At 49.1% G+C, this 11,709-nt stretch overlaps 1 protein-coding gene across 2 annotated transcripts in view; it reads right to left on the bottom strand.

The window, feature by feature from the left end:
* Positions 1-10,637, bottom strand: part of PIGZ (phosphatidylinositol glycan anchor biosynthesis class Z (Gwada blood group)) — a 24,965-nt gene extending 14,328 nt beyond the window's left edge. For both annotated transcript variants that reach the window (XM_019651651.1, XM_019651659.1), the window contains exon 1: positions 9,683-10,637. The gene's annotated coding sequence lies outside the window, so the exon portion shown is untranslated. The remainder of the gene's footprint in view (positions 1-9,682) is intronic.
* Between the last annotated feature and the right edge of the window lie 1,072 nt (positions 10,638-11,709).

The raw sequence follows: 11,709 nt of genomic DNA, 5'->3' as shown, positions 1-11,709 counted from the left end.
CTCACGGTAGCCCAGCTCCAGGTCGAGCTGTTGTTCAGCATCTTAGCTGTAGAGGGCAGTGTCACTGGCCCTCATATGTGGGATCCGAACCGGGACCCTCTGGTGTCCCAAGCCAGCTCTTAACCTGTGCACCACTCGGCTGGCCCTAACTTATTTGTTTTATAACTGGAAATTTGAACCTCTTATTTCCCTTCATCTTTCCCCACTTTTTAAATTTTTTCAATTAAAGTTAACATTCTATATTATTTTGTATTAATTTCAGGTGTGCAGAATAGTGGTTAGACATTTCTATAATTTAAGAAGGGATCACCATGACTAGTCTACATATAGCTATTACCTGGCACTACCCATAGTTATTACCATATTATCGACTGTATTCCCTATGCTTTACTTTACATCTTTGTGACTATTTTATAACTACCAATTTGTACTTCTTAATTCCGTCACCTTTTTCACCCTGCCCCCAAACCACTCCTATCACCCTGTAAATCCAGTACCCATATGACACCATACAGTTATTACAGTGTTATTGACTATATTCCTATGCTATACCCTACACCCCCATGACTACTTTGTAACAATTAATTTGCACTTCTTAATCCCTTTCCATTTTTCACCCACCCATCAAAATGTTCTTTGTATCTATGAGTGTATTTCTGTTTTGTTTCTTTGTTTATTTTGTTCTTTAAATTCCACATATAAGTGAAATCACATTGCATCTTTCTGTGTCTGACATATTCCACTTGGCACAACACCCTCTGGGTCCATCCATGCCACTGCAAGGCAAGAACCTATTCCCTTCCATGGATGAGCAATATTCCATTGCATATATGTACCACTTCTTCTTTATCTATTCACCCATCGATGGACACCCAGGCTGCCTCCACATCTTGGCCATTGAACATATGGATGCTGCAACAAACATATGGATGCACAGTCCCCTTGAAGTAGCATTTTTGGTTTCTTCAGATAAATACACAGAAGTGGAATTTCTGGGTCCTTCTTTATCTCTTGTTATAGCCTTTGTTTTAAAGTCTGTTTTGTCATGTATAAGTATTGCTTTGCCAGCTTTTTTTTCCCATTTCCATTAAATAACTTTTTCTATCCCTTTACTTTCAGTCTTGTGTCTTTCAATCTGAAGCGAGTCTCCTATAGGCAGTATATGTAAGGGTTTTGTTTTCTTATCCATTTAGCCACCCTATGTTTTTGGTTGGACCATTTAATCAATTTACATTGAAAGTAATTGTTGATATATATGTAGTTATTGCCATTTTATTATTCATATTTCTGATTTTTTTTTTGTCTTGAAGAAATCCCTCTAACATTCCTTGTAATACTGGTTTGGTGCTGATGAACTCCTTAAGCTTTTTCTTGTCTGGGAAGCTTTTTATCTGCCCTTTGATTTTAAATGATAGTCTTGCTGGGCAGAGGAGTCTTGGTTGTAGATCCTTGCTGTTCATCACTTTGAATATTTTCTGCCAATCTCTTCTGACCTGCAAAGTTTCTGATGAGAAATCAGCTGACAATTTTATGGGAGTTTCCTTATAAATTACTAGTTGCCTTTCTCTTGCTCCTTTTAGGATTCTCTCTTTGTCTTTAATCTTTGCCATTTTAATTATAATGTGTCTTGATGTGGGCTTGTTTGGGTTTATCTTGTTTGAGACTCTTTGCACTTCCTGGGCTTCTATGTCTACTTTCTTTGTCAGATAAGAAAAGTTTTCAGTCATTATTTATTCAAATAGGTTCTCAATCCCTTGCTTTCCCTCTTCTCCTTCTGGTACCCCTATCATGTGAATGTTGTTACACTTGATGTTGTCCCAGACGTCTCTTACACTATCCTCATTTTTTTTTAAATTTTTTATTGAGGAATTGGAGGAGGGGAACAGCATTGAAAAATTGAGGAAGGGGAACAGACAAGTTGCTGTCCTTTTGTTCTTCAGTCTAGTTGTGGAGGATGTCGCTTCACTGGCCCATGTTGGTATGATCATTGCGCTCTCTCCGGCTCAGGCAGATCGGTCGCCAGCCACTGGACAGCAGCTCATGGCAGCTCATAAAAGCTCACACCTGTTGCTGGTCAGCCCCACTGCAGCCTACGCTGTCACTGGTGACTCACGGCAGCCCAGCTCCAGGTCAAGCTGTTGTTCACCATCTTAGCTGTAGAGGGTGCAGCATCACTGGCCCTCATGTGGGATCCGAACGTGGGCCCTACTGCTCAGAGCTGGCATCCCAAGCCAACTCCTAACCAACGCGCCACTCGGCTGACCCCTCATTTTTTTAAAAAACTTTTTTTTTCCTTTTGCTGTTTTGATTGAATATTTTCTGCTACCTTTTCTTCCAGATCATTGATTCAATCCTCTGCTTCATCTAGTCTTCTGGTGATTCCTTCTAGTGCATTCTTCATTTCAGTTATTGTATATTTCACTTCTCATTGGTTCTTTTTTATGGTTTCTATGTCTTTTTTTTTTAAAGATTTTTTATTGGGGAATTGGGGGGATGGGAACAGTGCTGGAGAATTGGGGGAAGGGGAACAGACAAGTTGCTGTTGTTTTGTTCTTCAGTCTAGTTGTGGAGGACGTTGCTTCACTGGCCCAAGTTGGCACCATCATTGCGCTCTTCCCGGGCGAGGCAGATCAGTCGCCGGCTTCTGGACAGCCGCTCACTGTGGCTGCTAGCCGCTCACACTGGCTGCTGGCTACCCACAGTGGCTGCTGGCTACACACGGTAGCCCATGGCAACCTACTGCCACAGGGGCTGCAGCCTACGCCGTTGCCAGCGACTCACGGCAGCCCAGCTCCAGGTTGAGCTGTTGTTCAGCATCTTAGCTGTAGAGGGCAGTGTCACTGGCCCTCATATGTGGGATCCAAACCGGGGCCCTCTTGCGTCCCAAGCCAGTTCTTAACCATTGCACCACTTGGCCGGCCCTCTATGTCTTTTTTATGCCTGTTATCTGTTTGTTGAAATTCCCACTGAGTTCCTTGAACATCCTTATAACCATTGTTATATCTGTATCTGGTAGATTGCTTTCCTCCATCTCCTTTAGTTCTTTTTCTGGGGCTTTCTCCTGTTCTTTTATTTGTAGTGTATGTCTTTGTTTTCTCATTTTGGCTGCCTCTCTGTGTTTGTTTCTGTGTATTAGGTAGGGTTGCTATGTCTCCCAGTTTTGTCAGGTGGCCTTATGTAGTAGGTGACCTGTGGAGCCCAGTGGCACAGTCTCCCTGGCCACCTGTGCTGGGTGCTCCAGGAGTGTCCCTTGTGTGGGTTGTGTGTGCCCTCCTGTTATAGTTGAGCCTTGATTGCTCTTCACATGTCAGTGGGTGGTATTGACTCAGGCTGACTGGCTGTGGGGTTTGGTCATGTCCACAGCTTATGGGCTGAGTCAGGGGCTTACCCCATGGAGTGGGTTTTGCCCCACAGGGCTCTGGTGCCTGATGAGATCACCTTTTGGGTGTGCCACTTGTGGGGCTAATTGGGTGGTGCTCACTGTGGTCTGAAATTAACTCCAAGTAAGTATGTTTATTCTGTGGCCTTTTGGGAGGGGCTCTGGTGTAAGTCCAGGTCAGCCACTGCCTGTGACCACCCAGGGAGTTCCTGGTAGGAGCTACAAAGTGATCCATGGTTAATCACTGCCTGTGTTGTACCTGGTGGTATGTGGGAGAGGCCATGCTTTGAACCAAGGATGGCTGCCACCAGTACCAGGTCTGGGGTAGCTCCACAAAAAGCCAGGACACTCCAACAAAGCCCTCTGCCATCTGCTGGCTCCTATAAGGTTCATAGGCTGATAAAGCTTCATGTGGTATAGAGTTGGGTTTGGCAGGGCCTCAGTGAGTCACCATGGTGGAGGGAGCAGAGCTCGCCAGGCCAATCAGATTCATATTCAGCTTGTGGGGTGAGGGCTCAACACAGGAAAGATGGTGCCCACCTGCCAGCTGCATGGGAGCAGGACTTCACACAGGAAAAATGGCGGCTATTTTTCAGCCCACTCCCCAAAGCTACACACCTCAGTCTGCCCCCACATGTCTCCAAGGCCCCCTGAGGTATCGTCCCTCTGCCAGAGCCCAGGGTGAATGCCTTCAAGCAAGTCTGTATGGACCCTTTAAGAGGATGTCTGGGTTTCCTGCAGCCTTCCATCCCACCGGGAGGATAAGAAATCCCCAGTTTTTCACAGCCAGATGTTGCGGGGGCTCCTCTTCCCGGAACCAGTACTCCAGAATGGGGAGGCTAGTGTGGGATGGGGTCCTTTGCTCTGCCATGTGGAACCTCTGTGGCCAAGATATCCCTCCCAATTTTCATCTGCCACCTGGAGGTTTGGGGCCAGCCCGTTTTGTGTCTCCACCTCTCCCATCAGTCTTGACTTGGTTTCTTCTTTTCTTATTTTATTTATTTATTTTTTAAGCTGAGTCATCCTGCCACCTGTTGGCAGCTCAGCAGCTGCTCAGCTAGGGCCAGGAATCGAACCGCTGTTGCTCAGAGCTCAAACTCTTGAGCGAGCTCTTAATTAAGTGAGCCACTCGGCCGACCCTGGTTTCTTCTTTATATCCTTGGTTATAAAACTGTTCAGCTAGACTTCAGATGGCTTTCCAGGTTGATTATTCTATAATTTAGTTATAATTTTGATGAGTTCATGGGATGAGGCAAGCACAGCATTTATCCGCCATCTTAGATCGTTATTCCACGTTTATTTTTATTTCGTCAAGGAAGGTGTATTTATGAAGGTGGCATCTTTGAAATCTCTGCATCTGCATCTCATTTTTTTTTTTAAGATTTTTATTGGGGAATTGGGGGAAGGGAAACAGACAAGTTGCTGTCATTTTTGTTCTTAAGTCTAGTTGTGGAGGACGTTGCTTCACTGGCCCAAGTTGGCACCATCATTGCGCTCTTCCCGGGCGAGGCAGATCAGTCACTGGCTTCTGGATGGCCACTCACAGCGGCTGCTGGCCCTCACGCTGGCTGCTGGCTGCTGGCTACACATAGTAGCCCATGGCAACCCACTGCAGGGGCTGCAGCTTACACCGTCGCTGGCAACTCACGGCAGCCCAGCTCCAGGTCGAGCTGTTGTTCAGCATCTTAGCTGTAGAGGGCAGTGTCACTGGCCCTCATATGTGGGATCCGAACTGGGGCCCTTAGGCATCCCAAGCCAGCTCTTAACCAACGCGCCACTCAGCCGGCCAGCCCCTGCATCTCTTTCTAAGATCAAAGAAATATTTTCCAGAAGTCCTCCAGCCGACTTTCCATGAATGGTATTAAACACACCTTCCTAAGCCAATCAGTGCAAAAGAAATAAGATTACCAGTGAGGACTCAACTCCTGGTTTGGAGCTGGGGCGGTGGCTGCCTCCTCTGAGGCACACAGCCTTCTACAGGAGCATGCTTACTCTAACAACATCAGGTTCTGCAAGGAAGGAGAAAGTGAGACAGAGGATCAACTGTGTGGCTGCTGCATGTGACTTCCATAATGTCACACTCTCATGGCTTTCCTTCTTCTTCTCTGACCATTTGTTCTTAGGCTCCTCTTCCTTTTTCCACCCCTGAAATGTAAGTCCTCTTGGTCTTCAACTTCCTTCCTTCTCACCATCTACACGCTTTGTGGGTCTTCTTGTTGCTATTAGTAGATACTTACTATGTTCCAGGCACTATCTCATTTTATTCTTATAACAGCCCTATAATCTTATTATTGTCCCTATCTTATAGACAAATTAACAGGTTTAGAGAGATCAAAGTTTATGCCCAAGGTAACAGAACTACCAAGCTGATGAAACTAGGAATTGCAGCCAGTCAAATTGAACCCAGAGTGCTGATCCACTGCCTGTCAGGCTTCTGTACTTCCTTCAAACACAGCCAAACAGAACTCATCATTTCCCCATGAACCTGCCCTGACCCCACATTCCCTGCAGCAGTGAAAGAACTACCCTTTGTCAAATTACTCAGTGCAGAAACCCAGGGGGGCATCTTCCTTCTTCACCCCCTCACTATGTGATACTAACTTCGCTTCTTTCTTTTTTATTTTTTTAACTTTATTGGGGAACAGTGTGTTTTTTCCCAGGACCCATCAGCTCCAAGTCAAATTGTTGTCCTTCAATCTTAGTTGTGGAGGGCACAGCTCAGGTCCAAGTCCAGTCATTGTTTTCAATCTAGTTGTGTGTGTGTGTGTGTGGGGGGGTCATGGGGTGGGGGGCGGGGTTCCACAGCTTACTGCCTATGTGGGAATCGAACCAGCAACCTTCTTGTTAAGGCCACGGCACTCTAACCAACTGAGCCATCCGGCCGCCCCTAACTTTGCTTTCTAATCATTCCTTAAATCCAGCTCTTGTTCTTCATCCTCCATTGTCACTGTCTGAGTCCAGGTCTGCTGTGACCTGGGGTATGCGTTGCCTGAGATTCCTCAGTCCTAGGGGTAATTGTGCGGGGACTTCAGATGGCTGGAGCCCCCCTGGGTTGATTGCTTCTAGCTGTCCTTCCTTTATTACTCCAGTGTGTCATACAAAAGTAACCATTTTTTATGTGTGCATGAGAAAGATATTGAGAAGCACCATCTAGAGTAAATTGAGCCCACCTTTTTCCTTCCGCTCTCCCACCCTCCTAACTGCAGCCAGAGAGAGTGCATTACTCTCCTGTGTAAAATCTGTGGGTAGGGGTCAGACCTTGACCACGCTCAGGATCAAATCCATGTTCCTGATTGTGGTTTATAAGACTCTCCACGACCCCTACCGTCCTCTCCAGCCTCCACTCTCAAGCCTTTGTGAACGGAGCTTGATGCTCCAGAAACATCATTTTTCTGTAGCCCCTTCTCTCTTCTGCTTTGTTTCTCACCTCAGCGTTTTTGCACACATCGCTTCCTTTGCAGGCTATGCCTATATTATGGAGGTTAAGCTTTGGCATCAACTAGACCAAGTTTCAAACCCTTGCTTTGTCACTTGCTCATGGCGAGAGAGCACTTAATCTCTCTGAACCCCAATTTATATCTTTACCTGTAAAATGAGGATAATAATAGTACCTACCTCAGGGCAGGTGTGAAAACGAAATGATTAAAAAAAAAAGGAAGGCCGGCCGAGTGGCTCAGTTGGTTAAGAGCTCGCTCAAAAGCTTGAGCTCTGAGCAACAGCGGTTCGATTCCTGGCCCAAGCTGAGCAGCCGCTGAGCTGCCAACAGGTGGCAGGATGGCTCAGCTTAAAAAAAAAAAAAAAAAAAAAGGAAACATAACAAGTGATTTCTTTCATTATCCATTTTGCTTCACTTTCCAGGACGTGGAGAAGCCCTCCTTAACCCTATTTTCTGCGGGACCCTGTGCCAGGCTTTGCACTTTGTGGTGCACTGTCCGGTGGCACCTTATAATTGCTTCTGATAGTGCCCTGTCTGGCTGACATCCCCCAGGTTTGGGATCCACTCGGATCCCTCTCAGCCTCTCGAGTCCACCTGGATGGGCGCACTGCGGAGCTAGAGTCAAGGACAGAGTCAGAGGTCCCCGGAGGGGGTAGCAATATAGCGGGGCAATGAATTTAACAAGTGTGGGTGTTCTCCAGGAAGAGACCGGCCTGTTTTTCATCCTAGGGCTCCTCAGGCTGAGGCCTGGCTGGAGGAGTGGACCCTTTGGCCGCCTCCAGTAACTTGCCCTGGGGGGCGGAGCCAACACCATAGGGCGTGGCAACTACTCACCTAAACCCAATCAGGATGCGAACCTGGTCATTTATGCATATAAGCACACTGAGCTGCCCCCAGGGGTCCGAATCCTGCTCTGTGGCTGCCGGCTGGGGAGTGTCTCCCGGAGGGCAGGGAAGGGGAAGGCTTTAGAATAAAGGGATAGCTAGAGCCCAGGGCCGCGGAGATTCTGTGCGGTAGGGGAGCGAGTGCTGATAACCACAACAGGGGCATCCTGCGCGCGTGTGCGGGGGATGTGTGCCGGCAGGCAGCAGGGAGAGACCATCTTGGTGGTAGGGGTACAGCAAAGAGTAACCCACTGTGCCGGACGCGGGGGGAGGTGAGGGAAGAGATCACCTGAGTGCGGAGAGAGGACGGGAGACCGCTCCGCCCAGCCACGGGTGAGCATAGATGCTTGTCTTTCTCTCTGAGTCAGAGGGACCGGGGCGGCTCTTGGTGCTTCCCGTTTCTCCCGCGCCCACTGTGTGCGCAGTAGCGTGTCGGCTCTGGAGACACAGCTGTGAACGAGTAAGGTCCAGAATGGCAGCCATCGCGTGGTGGTGGCTCGTTCCAAGGAATGGCCTTACCTTCACCCTTAAACTTCGTGACAAGGCTGCTGGGTTGTTGCTTATGGGAGAGGGCAGCGTGCCCAAGGTTCGGCCCCTTCTCCGGATCCGGCATTTGGAGCGGGTTTTAAAGATTGCGGGGGGCGGGGAGGCGGGAGTGTTGGAGGAGAATGTGTGTGTGTGTGGGGGGCGTTCCCGCACAAGAGCCAAAGGCGTCTTTTCTCGCTCCAAACACCCAAAGACCAGGTTCCTCAAGGCCAAGATCGTGTTTCAGACTCTGGGGTCCATCCCAGGGGCAGAGGATGAGACTGTCTGTCCAAGTCCATTTTCCTGATTGGTGTCGCATTTCATTCTCACTTCTATTCTGGGGCTGCAGTAAACCCTACAGGGCGCCCCACCCTGGAAGCATTGGAAGGTCTGACCGTGGCTGCCTCCTTTTTCTGGTTGCCCAGACGGACCCATGTTTATCCTTCGATTAACAGAGAATGCAACACAGCATTCGCACACACACGGGAAAGTGGAAGAGAATAAGGTATCTCCATTAGCTGGCCTCGGTCACTTAAACATTCGTGACCTCGCGGTTACCATCTGCAAAATGGGAACTCTGCACTGTAGTGAGGAGTTTCGCAGTGTTAATAATTTTGACAGTGGTTCCCAGTTTCCTGAGGCCAAGATGTCTGGGGTCTAGAATGACGTTTGAGAAGAAACAGTAAGGCATGTCCTCCTTAGGGAAAGCTGCAACTGTCCTTGCCATACTGTGCGTCCCGTGCAAAGACCCAGCAGCCACCAACCAGCAGGGTAGGTGCTCGCCCACTGGGCCGCCTGGAGCATCCTTGGCGATAGGACTTTCGCCCTTGTCTATGGCCCCATGCGACTACTGGGCAAGGAGGCCATTCTCTCATACTGCGGGAGGGCAGGCCTGGCCTTAAGTGCACCTCGCAAGTCTGGAAGTGGACAGTCTTCTCCGCTAAAATAACGTGGATCTATGTGGTCTCATAGGCTTGGTGCTCAGCACTTTGCAGTGTCCTTTTGGTTTCATCCTCACAGGGACCCTGAGAGGTAGCATTATATTCCCATTTTAGAGATGAGGAAAATGAGGCTCAGTAAAAGTTATGAAACCACCCAAGAACGCCAGCCGGTACCAGGAGAGGATTCAAGTCTAGGCCTCCGTCTGGGTCCAAAGCTAGCGCTCTAGAGTACACCGACAATCTCCTTTCCCCATAAAACGTCACCGCAAGCCTCCTGTCTCCCCTAGCCTGGGATAAGTCAGTGCTGAGAGTCCGCTGACCCGGTTTGGGGAAAGTTAACAAGAGAGAATGTGGATGTCTATAGCTCTCCTGCCTGCCTCCCCAGGCTCTAGCACCTATCTGCTGGTCTTTCCGCAGCTAGCGAAAATAGGAATGGAAACAATAGCGGTCCCCCCTGCCTTCCCTCCTCCCGCCTTGACCTCCATCAACTCGTCCAGAGCTGCTCGGGCCGACTCACCCGCGCGCTGCCTCTGGGCTGCACTTCCGGGACTGGCGGCGTCCGGCTGGGCGAGAGAGCCTGCACTGGGGGAGTGGAGGGGAGCCGCCCAGACCAGAAGGCCAGCGGGAGAGGCGGTGTCCTCAAAGCGGCCGCCTCTCTGCAGAGTCCAGGCAATCGGGCAAACCCCGCAGTGCGCCGGGCGGGGCGGAGAGGGATGGAGACAAGTGCGCCAGCCAGCAGGCAGGGCTGCCCAAATGCGTCCCCCGCGGTCCAGTAGCGGGGTGTGGCCACGGTGGGGGGTGATTATGGAGGGTCCGGGGTGTCCCCGGGGCCGTGGCACGCCGGGCAATGACTGATCTCTCTCCTCGCCGCATTCCAGTTCATTCCCCCAGCAGCCCTTTTCTGGCGAGCCACAACTGGTGAATCGCCTTTTTAGCACCAGGGACAATCAAACAATCTAGACCGTAGTTATTTTGTCATTAAAAATAAAACTTTTGAGTTCTGTGTGGGTAAGGCTTTACTACGGCTCAGATAACCTGCTTTATTGAGTGGAAGAAGGTCAGGGGGAACGGAGGCGCCAGTAAGTCTTTCTACCGGCCTTATTTGAGGAGCAGAGCCAGCGAGCCAGGTTCTGTTACACCCCCCCAGCCGCCCGCCGCAGCGCACTTCGTGCTGGAAGTCCCGCGACAGGCACCACTTCACTTCTGCATCCTGCAAGTAGGGGACAGGTGACTGGCCCACAGCTGCCCAACTGCAGGGGCTGTGTGCCCGAGAGCCCAGGCTCCCTTCTCCGGCGCCAGGCCCTCGGAGGCGGTGGGGCTAGGAGAAGGGCGCGGGACGCGGCGCTGGAACCAGTCTTTCTCCTGGTTCCTGCGTGGGGTGAGCGCCCCCTACCCGCGGGCTGTCGGGCGGAGCTCGGCGCGCAACGGTGGGGCTCGGCGTCTCGCTGGTCCCTACGGGTCCCTGCGCACGCCTTGAGGGTTGATGGTGAGAAAGTGGTGGCCCACCGACAGCGCCACTGCCCCCTGGCGGAGGAATATTTTACTAAACCTCTTGGTGAGGCTGATGTGGCGCAGGAGAGCCTCCCTCCCTCTCTTCCAAATGAAATAAATGTTTTGTGGAAGGTCTCGTGGTGCAGAATTCCTTCGCCTGTGTTCTCCTTCATGCTTCACAGCAGCCATCACATAAACCAAATCAAACCAAACCACTTTATTGAGATATTTACATACAGTCAATACCAGAAATGTTAAGCACTGTGTGCAGTTCTATGACTTTTTTAAAAAATATTTTTTATTAAGAAATATAGCTAGCATACAACATTATATCAGTTTCAGGTATACACCATCGTTATTCAACATTTCCATACCTAAAGAAGTGATCAGCATGATAAGTCCAGCAACCATGTTATCACATAGTAATATCACAATATTATTGACTATATTCCCTATGGTGTACATTACATCCCCATAACTTATTTGTCTTATACCTGGAAATTTGGACCTCTCATTGCCCTTCACCTCCCTTTTAATTTTTCAATTACAGTTGACCAGTTCTATGGCTTTTGACAAATGAAAATACCAGACTAACCACTGTTCCAGTTCAAAGATGTAAAATGGTTCTATTTTCACCCAAAGTTCCCTTCTGCCCCTGTGCAGTCAATCCCTCATCCTTCATCTTCCCCAGCTTCAGACAACCACTTATCTGGTATCTATCACTACACTTTGTTTTTCCTAGAATTTCACATAAATAGAACCATACAGGATGTCTGTATTGAAACACCTTCCCTACTCACCTGATCTGGCCCTCAGTGACTTCTTTCTTTACCTGAAGATAAAGGAAATATTGAAAGGAAGACATTTTGATGACATTCTGATGACCATTCCAGAAAAAGAGTTCCAAAATTGCTTTGAAGGGTGGACTAGGTGCTGGCATCGGTGCATAGCTTCCCAAGGGGAGTGCTTTGAAGGTGACCGTAGTGATATTCAGCAATGAGGTATGTAGCACTTTTTCTAGGATGAGTTCGTAAACTTAATTGTCCGACCTCA

Source organism: Hipposideros armiger, unplaced genomic scaffold (genome assembly GCF_001890085.2).
Source record: "Hipposideros armiger isolate ML-2016 unplaced genomic scaffold, ASM189008v1 scaffold_8, whole genome shotgun sequence".
Classification (NCBI taxonomy): domain Eukaryota; kingdom Metazoa; phylum Chordata; class Mammalia; order Chiroptera; family Hipposideridae; genus Hipposideros; species Hipposideros armiger.
This window is presented reverse-complemented; position numbering and strand designations above follow the sequence as displayed.